This window comes from Phyllobates terribilis, unplaced genomic scaffold (assembly GCF_046119375.1).
Source record: "Phyllobates terribilis strain yellow unplaced genomic scaffold, ASM4611937v1 Scaffold_9__5_contigs__length_417890890, whole genome shotgun sequence".
NCBI classification, from domain to species: Eukaryota; Metazoa; Chordata; class Amphibia; order Anura; family Dendrobatidae; genus Phyllobates; species Phyllobates terribilis.
Genome location: NW_027362769.1, coordinates 83461969 through 83481268, shown reverse-complemented (window position 1 = coordinate 83481268; position 19300 = coordinate 83461969). Strand labels below are relative to the sequence as shown.

Sequence of the window (19300 nt, the reverse complement as noted above, 5' to 3'; positions counted from 1 at the left end):
CTTCTACTCATTCGAGAGAAGGGATCACACTAAGCTGACACTCTGATTAGCATAATCGGAACAATTATGAGAGAAAATACAGAGGTGTGACCGCAGTCTTACCAGCCCCAGTAAACATGCTATATTGTCCATCAGTGCTCATTAGGGCCCTTCTAATTGGGCATTTCCAAATATTTTGCCTTTGCTACTGGAGGACTGGAAATTAGATGAAATCTTTTGATCAAGTCAAGACTGTTAATGATTCTAAATAGTAGGGTTGTGGGAGGCGCTGGTAGAATAAGGCTTGCACAGCTTTTCCCTAGCAGGATTCAGCATGCCTTCTATGAGGTGGGCAAAGTGCCCAAATAATTTTATTATTGGAATGTAAACTTGTCTGGTGCTATATACACAGCATTACTGATTTTTTTTCCCACAACCATTCATATAACATGACACAATATAAACATAATGAGCACAGTAACACTTGTATATTCCGTGATTCCTGGTTTATCTACTGGAAGCGGAGCTCTGTTGGTCAAAGTTAACCTGACTTTTGCAATATGTATCCTGTCACCTCTGACAGATGGAGCAAAGGGCAACCTTCGAGACTTCCCCAGACGTCTTATATTTTATGGCTATGCCATCTTAAAATAACCAGAAATACTGTACATTGCAGGCATGCGCAGGCTGCGGCTGTGACGCACATGGTCATTTGTTTACATGGAAGGGAAGTTTATATTACTGTCCCTAAGAAAGGATTTTCTTTTAATGGTAGGTGCTATCCTCCCTAATGGTTAGGATGATGAATATTTTGTCTTCAATGCAATTATATAATTATAAAACATTTCTTTGTGGCTGAATTTTTATTGACTTTTTCATGTGATGCTCCATAAAGAAAGCAGAAAGAAAATTGATTTTTTTGTAGAACTATAATTTGTAAAAATCTATTTAAGGAGAACCTGTCACCTGGTCAAAAATGGGCAATTTTTGCTGTTGTCTTATTCTTGCTGCAACAGACTTTGCCATTTTTAGATTTCTGTAAAATTTGACACACAGTGCCAGGGATATAGGACTTTTTATTTAATGTGAATTTTTATCGTTTTTAAGGAGGGGCGTGGCTCATAGAGTAATAATGCAGAGCTGCCTAAAGACACGCCCCCAGACAATACCGTGTGCACCGCCCCCTTGGTAAAGAATATAAAAACTCACAATAAAAAGGCCAATACCTCTGGAACCATGTGGTGGATTTAAAAAAATAAATAAACAGATTACTCGGGGCAGCGTGAAAAAAATGAGAGCAAAAACTGCCCATTTTTACCTGGTTACAGGTCATCTTTAAAATGAGTTTACTCATCTATAGCCCTCAATTGCCCCAATACAAAGACCATACACGAGATGCGTGTTTTTTGTTGTTTTTTTTACAATGGACAGACACATTAATTTCAATGAATATATTCACTTTTTATTTTGATCTGATTTGCTGATCAAAGTGTCCATTCAGCGAGTGAGGGACAAAGCTGAGACTGTTTCCACTACTAGCACCATAATGGGAAGGGGTAAGAAAGGAAAAGAGTGTGTATAAAATGAATCTTTATTATGATAATACTAAAATCTATAATTAAAATATATCATGTACACATACATCCATTACGGACGTATATAAGAGCACAGTCGTTGAAGTTGGTGTATAATTCAATATTATCTGTGATCCAATAGATTTAGATGAGGTCTAGTGTAAATTATAAATCAAATGGTAACCCGGACTCATAAATTAGTGCAATACGTACACAAAATGGTGTGCTGACAACATTAACAGTCAAATAGATTATAATAGGCACCGGCTGATACACAAATTCTTAAGAATACAACTCCATCCAGAGATAGTGGATATTGTACTTGTTGTCAGCACTGTTGTCTTAGTTTAAATTCTATAGCATTGATACACGTGGCCGGGTTGCTCTAGCTGGCTGAATCGTATGCCGGCTAAGATAGTCTCTGTGAGGGACCATACTGGTGATGGCTGTGCGGATCGCGCATAATCGTGCGGCTTGTGCAGCGTACCTTAGGGCGGTACACTTGAACCCCCACTGGCAATCCTGACAGCACAGCCTAGAATGCGATTGTCAGGGTGAACCGCACCTACTGTTGCGGTCTGCGGGGCACATTTAACGGGGGTGACTCTTTGATTTAATGAGGGTTAGTGTTGAGCGAGTATGTTCTATTAACCCTTTAGCCAAGTATGCTCGGGCCGAGCTCTGAGTATTTACAGCTGCCCGGTGTTATGTTTGAATCGCTCCCGTGTGCATGATTTGCAACTGTTTGACAGCTTTATTACATGGGAGGAATGTCTATTTCTCACACATTCCTCACATGTAATAAAGCTGTCAAACATTTGCAAATCATGCACAAGGGAGCGATTCAACCATATCACCGAGCAGCTGTAAATACTCGGAGCTCGGCCCGAGCATACTTGGAGCAGAACATACTCGCTCAACCCTAATGAGGGTGTGAATGTTACTCTCTCAAGGAGGCGCTTCATACTATAGCACACAGGCTAGTGTTAGAGTATGTGCCCACGTAGCGTTTTACAAGCGTATTTGCTGCGGAATTTCTGCAGCGGAAACGCTTGTAAAACGCTTGTCAATCCGCATCCCATGGTCCCCAATGAGAATCCGCAAGTTCTATGCTCATGCTGCGTATTTTTTCGCAGCGTTTTTGATGCGCTGGAAAATCCGCAGCATGTCATTTAATTTTGCATTTCCGCATGCGGAATTGCCTTTTCAATGCATGAAAAAATGCAAGGCAATTCCGCATGTCGAAAACGCGCGAAAAACGCTTGCGTAATTCCGCATACGTTTTTCCGGGAGAGGACATGCGGAAATGAAGCGCAGATTTCCGCTTCATTTCCGCAAAATGGGCACATAGCATTAGAATGTGAACTTGTCTGTGACTACATTAGGCAGAGCTATATCATTTAATTAAGACAACCGTGCTGGCTGACTGCAAGTATAATATACTCTGACAGAGTCCACTATCTCTGGATGGAGTTGTATTCTTAAGAATTTGTGTATCAGCCAGTGCCTGTTATAATCTATTTGACTGTTAATGTTGTCAGCACACCATTTTGTGTACATATTGCACTAATTTATGAGTCAGTATGGTAACTGATTATCAATATTTGGCGAGTCATAAAATAATGACCTACTTTGCGACTAACTCTATGGCTTCTTGTATATGATATGGAATTTAAATACCTGACATGTAATTTATAAGGGACAAGAGTCAGGGTTACCATTTAATTTATAGTTTACAATAGACCTCATCTAAATCTATTGGATCACAGATACGATTGAATTATACACCAACTTCAACTACTGTGATCTTATATACGTCCGTAATGGATGGTTGTGTACCTGATATATTTTAATTATAGATTTTAGTATTATCATAATAAACATAAATTTTATACACACGCTTTTCCTTTCTTACCCCTTCCCCTTATGATGCTATTATCTCATGGTGGTATACATCAGTGTGTCTTGATGTCTGATGAGATGTGACAACATCTTTATTGTTTCCACTGCTAGGTTGGTTATTGGGGAACTCACAGTAAGTGTATGGTATACATACACCTCCTATTCCAAAGCATGGAATATATATATATATATATATATATATATATATATATATATATACAGTTATATGAAAAAGTTTGGGCACCCCTATTAATCTTAAGCTTAATGTTTTATAAAAATTGGTGTTTTTGCAACAGCTATTTCAGTTTGATATATGTAATAACTGTTGGACACAGTAATGTTTCTGCCTTGAAATGAGGTTTATTGTACTAACAGAAAATGTGCAATCTGCATTCAAACAAAATTTGACAGGTGCATAAGTATGGGCACCCTTATCATTTTCTTGCTTTAAATACTCCTACCTACTTTTTACTGACTTACTAAAGCACTTTTTTTGGTTTTGTAACCTCATTGAGCTTTGAACTTCATAGCCAGGTGTATGCAATCATGAGAAAAGCTACTTAAAGTGGCCACTTGCAAGTTGTTCTCCTGTTTGAATCTCCTCTGAAGAGTGGCATCATGGGCTCCTCAAAACAACTGTCAAATGATCTGAAAACAAAGATTATTCAACATAGTTGTTCAGGGGAAGGATACAAAAAGCTGTCTCAGAGATTTAACCTGTCAGTTTCCACTGTGAGGAACATAGTAAGGAAATGGAAGAACACAGGGACAGTTCTTGTTAAGGCCAGAAGTGGCAGGCCAAGAAAAACATCAGAAAGGCAGAGAAGAAGAATGGTGAGATCAGTCAAGGACAATCCTCAGACCACCTCCAGAGAGCTGCAGCATCAACTTGCTGTAGATGGTGTCACTGTGCATCGGTCAACTATACAACGCACTTTGCACAAGGAGAAGCTGTATGGGAGAGTGATGCGAAAGAAGCCGTTTCTGCAAGCACGCCACAAACAGAGTCGGCTGAGGTATGCAAAAGCACATTTGGAGAAGCCAATTTCTTTTTGGAAGAAGGTCCTGTGGACTGATGAAGCCAAGATTGAGTTGTTTGGTCATACAAAAAGGCGTTATGCATGGCGGCAAAAAAACACAGCATTCCAAGAAAAACACTTGCTACCCACAGTAAAATTTGGTGGAGGTTCCATCATGCTTTGGGGCTGTGTGGCCAATGCCGGCACCGGGAATCTTGTTAAAGTTGAGGGACGCATGGATTCCACTCAGTATCAGCAGATTCTTGACAATAATGTTCAAGAATCAGTGATAAAGTTGAAGTTACTCAGGGAATGGATCTTTCAGCAAGACAATGATCCAGAACACCGCTCCAAATCTACTCAGGCATTCATGCAGAGGAGCAATTACAATGTTCTGGAATGGCCATCCCAGTCCCCAGACCTGAATATCATTGAACATCTGTGGGATCATTTGAAGAGGGCTGTCCATGCTCGGCGACCATCAAACTTAACTGAACTGGAATTGTTTTGTAAAGAGGAATGGTCAAAAATACCTTCATCCAGGATCCAGGAACTCATTAAAAGCTACAGGAAGCGACTAGAGGCTGTTATTTTTGCAAAAGGATGATCTACTAAATATTAATGTCACTTTTCTGGTGAGGTGCCCATACTTATGCACCTGTCAAATTTTGTTTGAATGCAGATTGCACATTTTCTGTTAGTACAATAAACCTCATTTCAAGGCAGAAACATTACTGTGTCCAACAGTTATTACATATATCAAACTGAAATAGCTGTTGCAAAAACACCAATTTTTATAAAACATTAAGCTTAAGATTAATAGGGGTGCCCAAACTTTTTCATATAACTGTATATATATATATATATATATATATACAGTATATATATATATGCAACAAGAAATCCCAAAGGCATATTGCCTTTACCTTCCCTTGAGAAAGCCGATCAGTTTACACGCAAAACGCGCATTGGGAAGCGGCTTATCCCTTCTATCTGCTGATATACTGGCCTAGGGTAAGCACTGTCACTTGCCATCCTCCTCTACTGTGGTTTTTTCTATATGCCCCAATGGGGTTTTTTTTTCTCTGCTGTCTATTGGACCTTTATGGCCGAAGTACCTACTAGTGATTGAATAATTTGAATACTGCCATAGTCCACAGTCTATTTGCAGAGCTCTACTCAGTGGAGTTTTATTGCCACAGTGAGGGGTTCAGGGGATTCATGGGTGCAAGCTATATTTATTGATGCGTGATTACTATTTTGGCATGTATCCCTCTGTAATCCCCATCCCCCCCTAGTACTGCCAGTACCCGCTGCTATTTGATTCTAGCCCTCTTGCACATGTATTTTTATTATGTGTCTTGTCTTGTCTCATATTCTGTGTTAATAAAATGTATACATTTTTTATCTCTTAACAAAAGCTCCATTCTCTCTTTTTGTGGTATACAGTATATATATATGTATCCTGATACGATCACTGCCAACTCCACAATAACAAAAAGAATTACTAGCTGACATCACTAATCATTTATACAAGCCGATTGAACACCCATTACAGGTAGCATATGGGTTCAGGGGTGCGGTTTGCAAAGCAAGTGGAACAGAGCTATTACATTTTTTATATCCACTCCGGAAAAGTAGGCAGTGTTTATAAAAAATATACAAAGATGTTACAAAATGGGAACAAAACGATACGGTATATACAATTACATGTAATAAAAAGGATGATGAAAGAAAAGTCCTAAATCTGATCTTGCAGAAATGGCTCTTATCTTTATAGAGGGAAGTACTCCAATTAGAAAAATGGAACACTCTCACAGCGAATTGTGCTTTCCAGAAAATGAACAATGACAGAAATCCAAACTCTGATTTTTATTAGATCAAGGTTACGCCCACATACCTCTCCTTGGTGAGCTCTTATGGGGGGCTGGTCGTGGGATGTGCTAGACCAGGGGTCTCAAACTCAGCTGGGCATATGGGCCGCACACGGAAAAACATTTAATTTGGGGGGCCGCATTATTTGCATGACAAAGTGACATTTTTAGTGATACCATTTTATTTTCTATACGCCTTTTGAACTAGTCATCTTGCAGACATGGTCTCCCCTCCAGGTCCCCCATCTTGCAGACATGGTCTCCCCTCCAGGTCCCCCATCTTGCAGACATGGTCTCCCCTCCAGGTCCCCCATATTGCAGCTATGGTCACCCCTCCAGGTCCCCCATATTGCAGACATGGTCTCCCCTCCAGGTCCCCCATATTGCAGACATGGTCTCCCCTCCAGGTCCCCCATATTGCAGACATGGTCTTCCCTCCAGGTCCCCATATTGCAGACATGGTCTCCCCTCCAGGTCCCCCATATTGCAGACATGTTCTCCCCTCCAGGTCCCCCATATTGCAGACATGGTCTCCCCTCCAGGTCCCCCATATTGCAGACATGGTCTCCCATCCAGGTCCCCCATATTGCAGTCATGGTCTCCCATCCAGGTCCCCCATATTGCAGACATGGTCTCCCATCCAGGTCCCCCATATTGCAGACATGGTCCCCCATCCAGGTCCCCCATATGGCAGACATGGTCCCCCATCCTGGTCCTTATCTTGCAAACATGTCCCCCATCCAGGTCCCCCCCATACTGCGCACAGGGTCCCCCCCCATACTGCGCACAGGGTCCCCGTCCCCCCCACATACTGCGCACAGGGTCGCCGTCCCCCCATACTGCGCACAGGGTCCCCGTCCCCCATACTGAGCACAGGTCCCCTGTGCTGTATTTCACATGACAGAGGAAAAAAAAAGATTCTCACCTGTCCTCCGTTCCCTCGGCGTCCTTTCTGCACCTGTGGCCCGCAGGCACAGACCCCGTAACGATCACGGCTCTCTCCAGCAGCCGCCGACATTTGCGCTGTAATGCAGTGTATTGCCGCGCAGAGACTGGCTCTCTGCACAGCAATACCAGTGTCAGCCGCCGGCCTATCAGAGGCCAGCAGCTGACATCTGCGCATGGCAGTGCCGTCATACGCCGCTGTGCTGGGACGCAGAGGTCAGCTGCTGGCCTCTGATAGGCCGGCAGCTGACACTGGTATTGCTGTGCAGAGAGCCGGTCTCTGCGCGGCAATACACTGCATTACAGCGCTGATGTCGGTGGCTGCTGGAGAGAGCTGCGGTCGTTGCGGGGTCTATGTGCCTGCTGGCCACAAGAAGCAGTCGGCGGGGCTGTATGCGGCCAGCGGGCCGCGTGTTTGAGACCCCTGTGCTAGACCTTTAGAGAATTATGAGATCCCCAACTTTCAGAATATCTTTGCCCCTGGAGGTCCCAGGCGGGAGATATTGTCATCTTGTTTCATGTCATGATTTTACCTTTCTATAGAGATGAAACATGGCATGGATTGCATCTTCCATCTGCGCAATATTAAGTTGGAGGTGTTAGAATGTCACCACGGTGATGGCTATGAATGGGTTATGTTCATCCCTTCACTACGACACCAAAAATATATTTCCCATAAATATTGGATAGATGCAAGCCCCAATATTCATCACTAATCACTGGCTCCAGAGTGTCTGAGACAAATCCTTTGAACAGAGGAAGCTCTTGCCTCAGAATTGTACTTCTCCGGCTCTAAGTAAACAAATCCTAGCCTTGTTAACTGGTTCTAAGAGATTCTTTGTTTGTAATTACCTGTTCACTGCAGGAAATCCTACTTCAATAGAGATTGAAGTGTCAGCTCTTTCTCATTTCCCCAGTTATAATTAATCCCATATGTTCAATGTGAGGATATTTCCCCTCTCCGGAGATGTCTTTATGGATTTTACAATTTTTGCCTACGACACTGGAATACTCTGATCTCGTGTTTAACTGATCCAAGCTTTCAGTTCCCCATGAGTCTCATTAATTCCCTATTAAATCCATTTATCTACCCACTTTGCCTGCATGGACATAGTTGCTATTTTTTCCTCTTTTTGTGACTCAGAAATCTCTTATGGTTTGCATGACGAAAGTAGTGACTCTCGTGTAGTGTATGAGGCATATATTGACTTCATATACCACTCACTGACACAATTGTAACCTGACCAAACATACTTTGAGACTATATCTTTATAAAATAAAGGGTCACTAAACCTCAGAGCACAAGTTTACTCAATGCGAAGAAGCAAACCAGGGCTCTTCCTGGTTAAGCTCAAGATTCTATAGGAACATTACATTCCTTGTTTATTCTGTTATCACAGATCAAGGCTAATGTGTGGGAAAGTAATGTGTAAATGTGCAACATTTCCAGTATCTATCATCAACATGTACATCAACATGTCACACCAATCCTTCCTAGAAAGATCCTCAGGCAAAAATTATCGTTCTAATATGATAATTGTAGAATTGACAACAAGATTGTCTGTTTCAGAAGACAAGTTTACACGCCCTTCAAGTTATCTCTCATTGTTGCAAATTTCAAACACATAATATTGTCCTTAATTAAACTGTAAAATGAGATACTTAATGCTACAGGATGATTTTTTAATAATTGTAACTATAATTGTCACTTAAAACTTGATTTCAATCATTCTCATCTCTGGAGAGGAATTTATGCTAATTTTTGGCAGATCTGTTTTAAAAAGGCTTTGGGCACCTTTGGAGGGATTTTTTTTTATAAAACACAAGTATTTTTGCCTATATAATACTTTTTTAAATTGAGTTTTATTATTTTTCTATATATTTATTTTTTGTAGAAATTCTTGAACATTGCAGGCTGCTCATTCCTGTTCAGCGTAAAATCTTTCAGATACACTATCTGCTGTTTGGTGTAACGGTGGTGGGTGTGGACCCACTGCGCCATGGGCCAGGCTTGCTTTGGAGGGGTGTAACTAAGTGACTACTTGTTATTCACTAGTGCCTCTGATGGCGAGAATAGGCTTAGCCGCAGGTAGTCACCAGGTATCACTCTAGGGCAGTCCCCTGGACTGCAGCAACTGACCGGATGGGTCATAGGCTCAGGTACGAGGTACAGGGAGTCGAAGGCAAAAATCCAAGTTCATGGCAGGCAGCACAGGTTCAATATACGTAGCTGAGGTCAGGAGCTAAGAAATCAGCATAAATGGTGAACGAGCTGGGTCAATAACAGGAGAGAGATAACGAACATGCACAAACAGAAACTAGAGACAAGCTACTAGGGACCTACATTCAGGCAAGGAGTGGTGGGAGGAGCTGCCTAATAACCCCCCTGCTGCCAAGGGATTGGCTAAGGAAACCAAACTCTTCAGGACATAAGTGGTTGCATTCTTGTAAAGTCTGGCCGCGCCTCACTATAGCCAGGTGGAAACTCACCAGCAGCAGTAGGATGCAGCAGAGCTGGAAATGCTGCAAGAAGCAGCTCAGCGACATGACCTGAGACTGGGTGGAGCAGAATGGTGACTTCAGTAAGTAGGGTGGCTCTTACTGTACGTGTGAATCTCTAGCGTCACACTTGGTCTATAGTCCCACTCCCCTATCTCTGTCCTCTTCCTTAAGCTGACATGCCTTTTGATTATTTTTTTGGTTGTAAATATGTGTTCTTCAGAGCAGTGAGAAGCGTTATAGATTGACCAATCATTGAACTCATCTGATGGATTTCAGTGAAAGGGATTGAGCAGCCTGCAGTGTTTGAGAATGAATGCAGGCAGAAGACCAACACTTGACATTTTTGCAATAAAGCCCAATTATAAAAAAATATATATTTTTAGCCAAAAATACAAGCCTTTCAGTATTAAATGCTCTCACATGTGTCCATAGCAATATGAAAAAGGAGTTTATAAACAGACTAGATGGTGGCCCGATTCTAACCCATCGGGTATTCTAGAATATGTATGCGGCCGACCGGTCGCAATCAGCAGAGCGGTGTTTAAATTTAGCGCCAATATCGCTGATTGGTCGCGGCCGGCGGCCGTGACCAATCAGTGAACCATGTTATTGAGGACCGGGGAGCGGCGCTGCCTGTGCGGGTACTTCCGCTGCGAGCAGCCGGGAGATGACCGGCTAGGGCCGGTCATCTCCCGGCTGCGAGCAGCAGAAGTACCGCGACCGGCGGCGCAGCTCCCCGGTCTTCCCTTCACACTTGCCGTCGGGAGATCAGTGGCCCTAGCCACTGATCTCCCGACGGTAGCCGCATGGAGGTCAGCGGCGCCACCGGTCGGGGTACTTATGCTGCGAGCAGCCGCTGACCACCATGCGGCAGATGAGCCGCTAACGGTCGCCATCTTGTTCTGAAATCCGGCGTCGCTGATTGGCCGCGGCCGGACCAATCAGCGACGCGAGATTTCCTGGACAGACAGACGGGATAAGATGATTATATATATTAGATTTGTAGCTCATTACAAGTGAATATATTTTAATATTCTTTTTATATTCAGGTCTGGAAACTCCTTTGATCGAAAATAGTATTCTTGAAGAAATTTGGGGACAACTATTTTACTGAATTAAGCCAAATTCAAGTTATTGTTTTTTAAACTGAAAGCACACTCTGTCCTGTCCATTTGGTTTGCAAAATAAGTCAATCCCTGACATGTCTTTCCTTTCTTGTTGCATACCACCAGACTGCAAACAAAAACTCATATGATCTCCCACAAGCTATAATGTGTCCATGTGCTGTCATTCAATAAAATGGATACCACATACAGTACAGACCAAAAGTTTGGACACACCTTCTCATTTAAAGATTTTTCTGTATTTTCATGACTTTGAAAATTGTACATTCACACTAAAGGCATCAAAACCATGAATTAACACATGTGGAATTATATATTTAACAAAAAAAGTGTAAAACAACTGAAAATATGTCTTATATTCTAGGTTCTTCAAAGTGGCCACCTTTTACTATGATGACTGCTTTGCACTCTCTTGGCATTCTCTTGATGAGCTTCAAGAGGTAGTCACAGGAAATGGTCTTCCAACAAGTCTCTTCTGCTTGTTGCCTGTCCTTAGCAGTGGTTTCCTAGCAGCTATTTTACCATGAAGGCCTGCTGCACAAAGTCTCCTCTTAACAGCTGTTGAAGAGATGTGTCTGCTGCTAGAACTCTGTGTGGCATTGACCTGGTCTCAAATCTGAGGTGCTGTTAACCTGCGATTTCTGAGGCTGGGGACTCGGATAAACTTATCCTCAGAAGCAGAGGTGACTCTTGGTCTTCCTTTCCTGGGGTTGTCCTCATGTGAGCCAGTTCTTTGTAGCGCTTGATGGTTTTTGCAACTGCACTTGGGGACACATTCAAAGTTTACCCAATTTTTCGGACTGACTGACCTTCATTTCTTAAAGTAATGATGGCCACTCGTTTTTCTTTACTTAGCTGCTTTTTTCTTGCCATAATACAAATTCTAACAGTCTATTCAGTAGGACTATCAGCTGTATATCCACCTGACTTATGCACAATGCAATTGATGGTCCAAACCCCATTTATAAGGCAAGAAATCCGACTTATTAAACCTGACAGGGCACACCTGTGAAGTGAAAACCATTTCCGGTGACTACCTCTTGAAGCTTATCAAGAGAATGCCAAGAGTGTGCAAAGCAGTCATCAAAGCAAAAAGTGGCTACTTTGAATAACCTAGACTATAAGACATATTTTCAGTTGTTTCACACTTTTTTGTTAAGTATATAATTCCACATGTGTTAATTCATAGTTTTGATGCCTTCAGTGTGAGTGTACAATTTTCAAAGTCATGAAAATACAGAAAAATCTTTAAATGAGGTGTCTCCAAACTTTTGGTTTGTACTGTATATGCAAAAACTGGATGTATGAATGGGGTGTTACAAAACTTTTAGAAGTTATTTAGACAACTCCAGCTTTGCATTCGATAATTTTCTGAAAACTATTGCAAGGAAATTAAGATATGTTACTATTTTATGCTGCCCCCAGTTTGGGAAGCTTACTCTTGGTGAGGATGCTTTAACACGTTCAGTGGTCCCATTGTAGCTTACATCCAAAGCGTTTGCCTCCAGTAGAATTATACTTCCAAAAATTATGCAGGACAGAGCACATGTTGAATCTATTGGCACCATTGTAGTCAATTGCCCCTTCTGCACATACGCCCGAATCCCATCTTGCTCGTAAGCCCCGATGGGACCTCTGAGCGCGAGGAAGAACACAATGTGAAAGGGCCCTAACAGTTTCCTTTGAAGTGAATGCATCACCTAGATTTTGTTTCCTCTAATTAAAACTAAATAGTGAAATGTGTTCTTTTTTCCTAATCTGTTATATTCTGATAACACCCAAAATACATATAGTCACCCATATTATGCATCCATGTTTGTATCATGGTTTCTTACCATTATTTGTATGTAGAGATATGGATAAAAATTAGATGTTGCAAATTTTATCAGATTCCATTAACTTCTAGGTTGGGAATATGGATTGAATGAGGATACTAATGGAACATGCAACATACCTGAAATGTAGACAGTGTATATAAATATAGACCTATGAATATGACTGAATGATGCAGACAAAATACATTGGTGTTTTAGGGCCTTCTTTAAAGGGCAATGTATGCAAAACCTATTAACAATATTGGCAGTTCAAGAAATTGCTAAAGCGTTAGCGACTAAACAGATTGTTAGGAAGGAGCATTATTTTCTTTCACTGTAAATGGAATTTCATTTTTTTCTTGAACAGGAGAAGAGAAAGCTATGAATTGCTCTCTGTGACATTTATTGAACAGTAATCAGCTACTTTAACAATTTCTATTATACAGAAATCAATTTGCCAATAGATTAGTTATGGAAAATCTATAGATTCCTTAGCGGACATAGTTTATATGGAAATTGCAACACCTTTGCTATTACACTATTTTTTTCAAAAGTATTTTCTAGTACATCTATGAAAATTTAATTAACCTTACTAGCACAAAAATAGAAAAGCTGAACCTACAATTTCAACACATGACTGGGCCATGACTAATGTGACCTTAGGCTCTGTAATAGCAATGCATTCCTGGAATCAAATAAGTCACAACCTCATTTTATAGTAAAATGCGCTAACATTATCATATGCACCAAGGGGATTCTAAATTTATGCATAAAATAATTCAGTTTACTTTAGCATTTTATATCCTAATAGGGAGAGGGCTGGGGAGAAGAGTGAAAGGAATGTGGAGCCGGGTTTCCACCATGCAAAATGTGCTTTGGGACAACTACTTCAACCAATTGAGGGATAGAATAAAGGTGTCAATGCTCGCAATGCATGCGCTATTGTAAACACAAACTGTCCTGTCGTTACAATGTGATCCGCAAACCTTGCTTATCATAGACACATACCTGGTTGTCACAGGCGGCTGACTATAAACCCCAGATGTGGTACATATGGTGTACTTGCTGGTGTTACCTATGAATCATGAAGGAAGTATTCACCGCACTTTCATGGTTTCTTTTGAATCACAGAATTTTACTATGTAGCAGGTACAGTAGAGCGTAGTCAAGTGTGAAATTTCAGGACATAAAGTGACTAACCAAATAAGGAAATTTCGACCCATCCTGGGTCTCTGTCTTGTGGCCGCTGTGTCCATTTATTGCTGAGAGGCATTTAGTGTAAGTGTTCACCTGCAAGATGGCTCCCAGCCAATAGCTTGGAGGCATCTTGTTTAAAAGACACCCTCTGCAATAGGGAGGTACCAAGCAACACATTGAGTCATTAGGTAGTGTGGTGTTCTACCAGTGAAGTTGTGAGGTCCCCTAGTCCCAGTTTGGACTGTGTCCTGAACCTGAACTCCTTGTCCCAGTGTGGCCAGTGTCCTGAATCCAAAGTCCCTGGTCCTAGTGCAGCCAGTGCATGAACCTCTTCCCCTGGTCCATGTGCAGCCAGACCCTTAACCAGTATCTGAGACCTGTGTGTCTGAACGTGTGCCTAATCCATGTAACCCATATATCCAGAATGCTACACCAGTCTCTGAACTCTCGGTGGCATCTGTATCCTGAAGCCGCTCCGGCGGTACGTGAACCAGTCCTGTATCTCCTTGTCAGTAACCATTCTGCCTGAGGTCTATTAGTCTGAACAGAGCCAGAGTCCGTGTCCATGTCAGTAACTGTTCTGCAGAGGATCTAGAACCTATTAGTTTGAACGGAGTCCGAGTCCATATCCGTGTCTGCGTACCTGACCCCTGGGGTCAGCAGCTGCAGTACCGGGGACTGTCTAGGAGTGGTACCTGGTGGTTACCTGCAGCCAAGCCTGACTCCACCATCAAGAGCTCCAATGAACACCTGGTAGCCGCTTAGCAATGCCCCTTCTAGGTAAGCCTGACCCCATGGCGCAGTGGGTCCACGAACCATATTCACCACCTGCGTGCGTAACAGTTTGCTTGACCATGGGCCCCGCTGGTCCCCAGTACTTGCACTCGGAGCTGTGTCGGCAGCTGAGCTACCAGCAAGAAAGGCAGGAGAAAATTTTGTTCCATCTGCAAACACTAGATGCCCGATTGGGAGCCCTGACGTCAGTTGCGCCAGCCCAAGTTGCAGTACCTACAGTGGTGCCTATTCAACCTGAAACTTATGCCTCTGGAGTGGAACCCATCATGTCTGATCCGCCACAGTACTATGGGGATCCAAAGCAGTGCCGTGGATTCCTAGAGCAGTGCGTGCAGCACTATGAAGTTTTGGGCCATCAGTTTTCTTCCGACTGGGTCAAGGTGGGATTCCTAATGTGCTACCTAGCAGGAGATGCCCTAGCATGGTTCAACCCCCTATGGAAAAAAGAGGCTCCTATCACTTCGGACCTGCAGGCCTTCCTGATGGCCTTCCGAGAGGTCTTTGATGAGGAGAATCAAGAACTGTCTGCAACATCTCCCCTTCCCAGCTTCCAGGAGCAGACCAGACAGGTGACGCGTGTGAGGAAACCGTCACGTCTGGCCCAGTCCTTCCAATGGCCACCCATTCCCCAGCCTTTTGAGGCTGCTACCCATGCAAAATCCGTGAAGGTCAAAAATGTTTTGCTGGCTGAACAGAAGCCGGAACTTAGTCGTGAGAAGGGATTGTGGTATCGCTGTGGTTGTGTGGAACATCCCGACGGTCTTTGTCCTGAGAAGTCTAAAAAACTCTAAAGCCTTGGGCGAGTTGGAGAGGCTTCCCTTGGAGGGAGTATTCCCTCTCAACCGATGACTGTGACTGTATCCTGCGGTACCTGAAGCAGTCCTGTCTCTCCATGTCAGTAACAGTTCTGCCTGAGGATCCTGAACTTATTAGTCTGAATGGAGCCTGAATCCGTGTCCGTGTTAGTAACTGTTCTACAGAGGATCTAGAACCTATAAGTCTGAATGGAGTCCGAGTCCATATCCATGTCTGCGTACCTGACCTCTGGGGTCAGCAGCTGCAGTACCGGGACTGCCTAGGAGCGGTACCTGTTGGCTACCTGCAGCCAAGCCTGACTCTACCATCAGGAGCTCCAGTGAACACCTGGTAGCCGCTTAGCTGCGCCCCTCCAAGGCAAGCCCTGCTCGTGGCACAGTGGGTCCACAAACCACGTGCTCCAGCTGCATGCGTAACAGTATTTGCTTCTTAATAAAAAAAGCAATTAAAAAAAACCTTGAGAGTATGGTGAATACTGCATTCATGATATTTTGGGATAATACCCCACTTTACCAGCACCTCCAATCATATCTGAGTGCAAACCAATTATCTTTGTTACAAATAAATCAGGCACTTGTTCTTAGTATACACAGATGAGATAGCGACACGCACACTCCACAACAATAGCAGTAGCTACATTGTATATGATGTGGATCTACAATTGTTAGGCTGTGTGCCCACTGTGCATTTTTTAAGCGTTTCCGCAGCGGCAATTCAGCTGCAGAAACTCTTAAAAAACGCTTGGTAGAAGGTCTGCCATGTTCCCCAATGATAATCCGCATGTGTTGTGCACATGCTGCGGAAATTTCCGTTGCGGATTATCATTGTGGAATAATCCGCAGCACTACCAATTATTTTGTGGAATCGCGGCATTTTCGCCGCCATTGACTTGCATTGGACTGCATGACATCCGCATCACTAGATATGCACATGCGGATATCATGTGGATATCATGCGGTTCAATGTGCGGATGGTACCCGGGTTTGGAGAAGAGAAGACTCTCCTCCAGACCTGGGTACCATAGTACCTGTAAAAAAAGAATAAAATAAAAAATATACATTATACTTTTAGACTATCGCGAGCTGCCGGCAAGCCAGGACGGATCGCTAAGGACACCGGGGGCCATCGGAAGGTAAGTATAATATTTATTTTTTACTATTCTTTTACAGTCACACTATATAAATCCATGCCGGTTGCATGGATTTCTATAGTGAGACCAAGTTGACAAGCACTTTCCAAGTGATGCTAAAATCGCTTGGAAAGCGCTTGACAACCCGCATGCGGAAATGCATGTGAAGAATGCTTCACTTCCACTTGTCCCTGGCAGGAAAAATGCATGTAAAATCCACATGCGTTTTTTCTGCCAGGGAGATGCAGAAACGCTCAGGAAAAATCTGGAGCATTTCTGTATCGTGGGCACATAGCCTAAAAGAAGCTCTCTCATCTCTATTGTTTTCTTATTAAAGCACCACTTCGGCGGGCTTTTTTTCAGCGCTGGAGTGGTGCTTTAAATGTAAGCTCCCTGCCCTGGTCATATACTCACCCTCCGATGTCTTCATCGTTTTTCGGTGCCGCTCCAGTCCCACAATGCCATCTTGTGAGCGCAGATTCTAACTGCCTGGAAGTCAGAAGCTACGTCACAAGCTCTCAATGCAAGTCTATGAGAGCCAGAACGAGGCCAGAATGAGGCTTTCATAGACTTGTACTGAAAAGTGACCTCCCCGCCGCTCCCTGAAACACTGGAGCTGCAGGCTGGTCACTTTTCACCGGAAACGGACTGGAGTGACACAGGAAAACGATGAAGGCGCCGGCAGGTGAGTATGAGCACCACTCCAGAGGTGCATTAAAAAAAAACGTTGGTGTGGTGCTTTAAATGTGTGTACATATCATGTAATGCAGTGTAAGTGTATTATAATACTCACCTACTGCCGCTCTCTCCTGTGTCCAGTGCCTTTCTTCTCTTTTCAGTGACGTCACCGCAATTGCGGCTCTCTGGCTCACTCTATGCTGTATGTCTGAGCCGGAAGTCTCTTTTACAATAAAAGCCTATGGGACCTCGTTCCGAAGCTCTATAGGCTTACACTGTAAAAACCACTTCTGAGTCACGTGAGTCGGATAGTCTGCAGAGCGGTGATGTCACTGAGAAGAGGAGAAGAACGGTGCTGGATCCTGGAGAAAGGCGGTAGTGTGAGTGCATTAATACACTCACACTACACTACATGCACGTATACACACATTTAATGAAAAAAATATACTATAGATGAGAGTGCATTAAGATGCATGCCACTGATTACAGAAATGTCTGCCAGCTTAAGTAAAGCAGAAATGTTTTTTTTTAATACACCCCAAGCATACGGCATCTCGCTTAGACTAATTAATGGCTGTATGTAGAAGAGGCATATGATGAGCTTTTGCAATATGAACTCTATGACACCCAAGTTTCCTAAGAATTAGATACCATACAGTTAATAATAATTATATATAGGGTCAGTTTATATTTTGAGAAAATTATTAGGGGTTAATAAAAAACTACACTAACCCTTTCTATAGCTTCTGTAGAGGACGTACATTATCAAATACTTTAAAAATAAAGAAGCCTGGTATACACGACATATAGAAGCAAATAATATAAATTTATTCATTTATTATTCATTTATTAATGTAATGTCTTTGTAGTGCGGGGATATGCTTTTAAATATGCGATTGCAGCAATTTGTTTGGTTTATCTCCTGCACAATATCTTTGCCCCCACCCCAGGGTGCTAATATAACCTGGGATAGGACCATGGAATTTAGTGAGTGTATAACATAGATGATATAGGGGTGGACTGCCAACTTCCATTTTTCTCCCTTCCACAGACAAACAATACTGTACTGTGGTATCTGTAGATCTGTAGGTCAGGGTTATGTGCAGTAATTTTAGTGAAACAAAAGTAAAATAGACAATGGACAATTAATGGTTTTAATAATAATAAAATAATAAAAGTTATATTTTAATTTATATTTACTTTCTTTTCACTCCCCCCCTTCTTGTTAGGTTATACATGTTATCTCCTAGTGGTGTACACTTTATGTGAATATGAATACTTTTATTGAATTTGGAGGTATAATACCTGTTGGTCCTAAAGATTTAGCATTTAAAAAAGTACTTTAAACATAACACTTTCTTCCTCAAGTTTGTACCTAACGTAACCATCCCTCACACCCTCAATAGCACCCCCAAATTAATCTCAAATTAATCTGCCGTGGTCAGCAATCTCTTCTACACTTTTCATATTAAGCTCAAAATTTTTGTGATCATACCAGCTTCCAGGCCATATGCCGTTATATTCCTAAAAAAAACAACGCAAAATGTAAAGGTGTAAGCAAATGTAATGTGTGCATTGTGTATGTATGTTTGTGTGATATGCATGTGTGTAATGTATGTTTGTACCCTGTGTATATGTATTTCATATAGCAGTACTATATATGGGTGTCATGGTACATTTTATGGGGAGGAAATTCTTTATCTGCGTAGGAAATTGGGTCGTCACTAGTGTTGAGCATTCCGATACTGAAATATCGGGTATCGGCCGATATTCGCGGTATCGGAATTCCGATACTTAATTCCGATACTTTTACAATATCGAATACCGGAATCGGAAGTTCCCATAATGCCTGCGCTCTGCAGTGTCTCTGAAGGATGACAAGCTGAATGGCAGCGCTCAGCTGCGATCCAGCCTGTCATCAGAATGCCATCCCAGAGTGAGAGAATTCTCCT

General features: G+C 42.5%; 1 protein-coding gene across 3 annotated transcripts in view; it reads left to right on the top strand.

Moving 5' to 3' along the window:
• Positions 1 to 19300, top strand: part of RAMP1 (receptor activity modifying protein 1) — a 103468-nt gene that overhangs the window by 41843 nt on the left and 42325 nt on the right. The window contains exon 1 of one of the 3 annotated variants that reach the window (XM_073646661.1): positions 9746 to 9875. The exons of the other annotated variants lie outside the window; for them this stretch is intronic. The gene's annotated coding sequence lies outside the window, so the exon portion shown is untranslated. Of the gene's footprint in view, positions 1 to 9745; positions 9876 to 19300 lie in introns of those variants that run through there. 3 annotated transcript variants of the gene reach the window in all.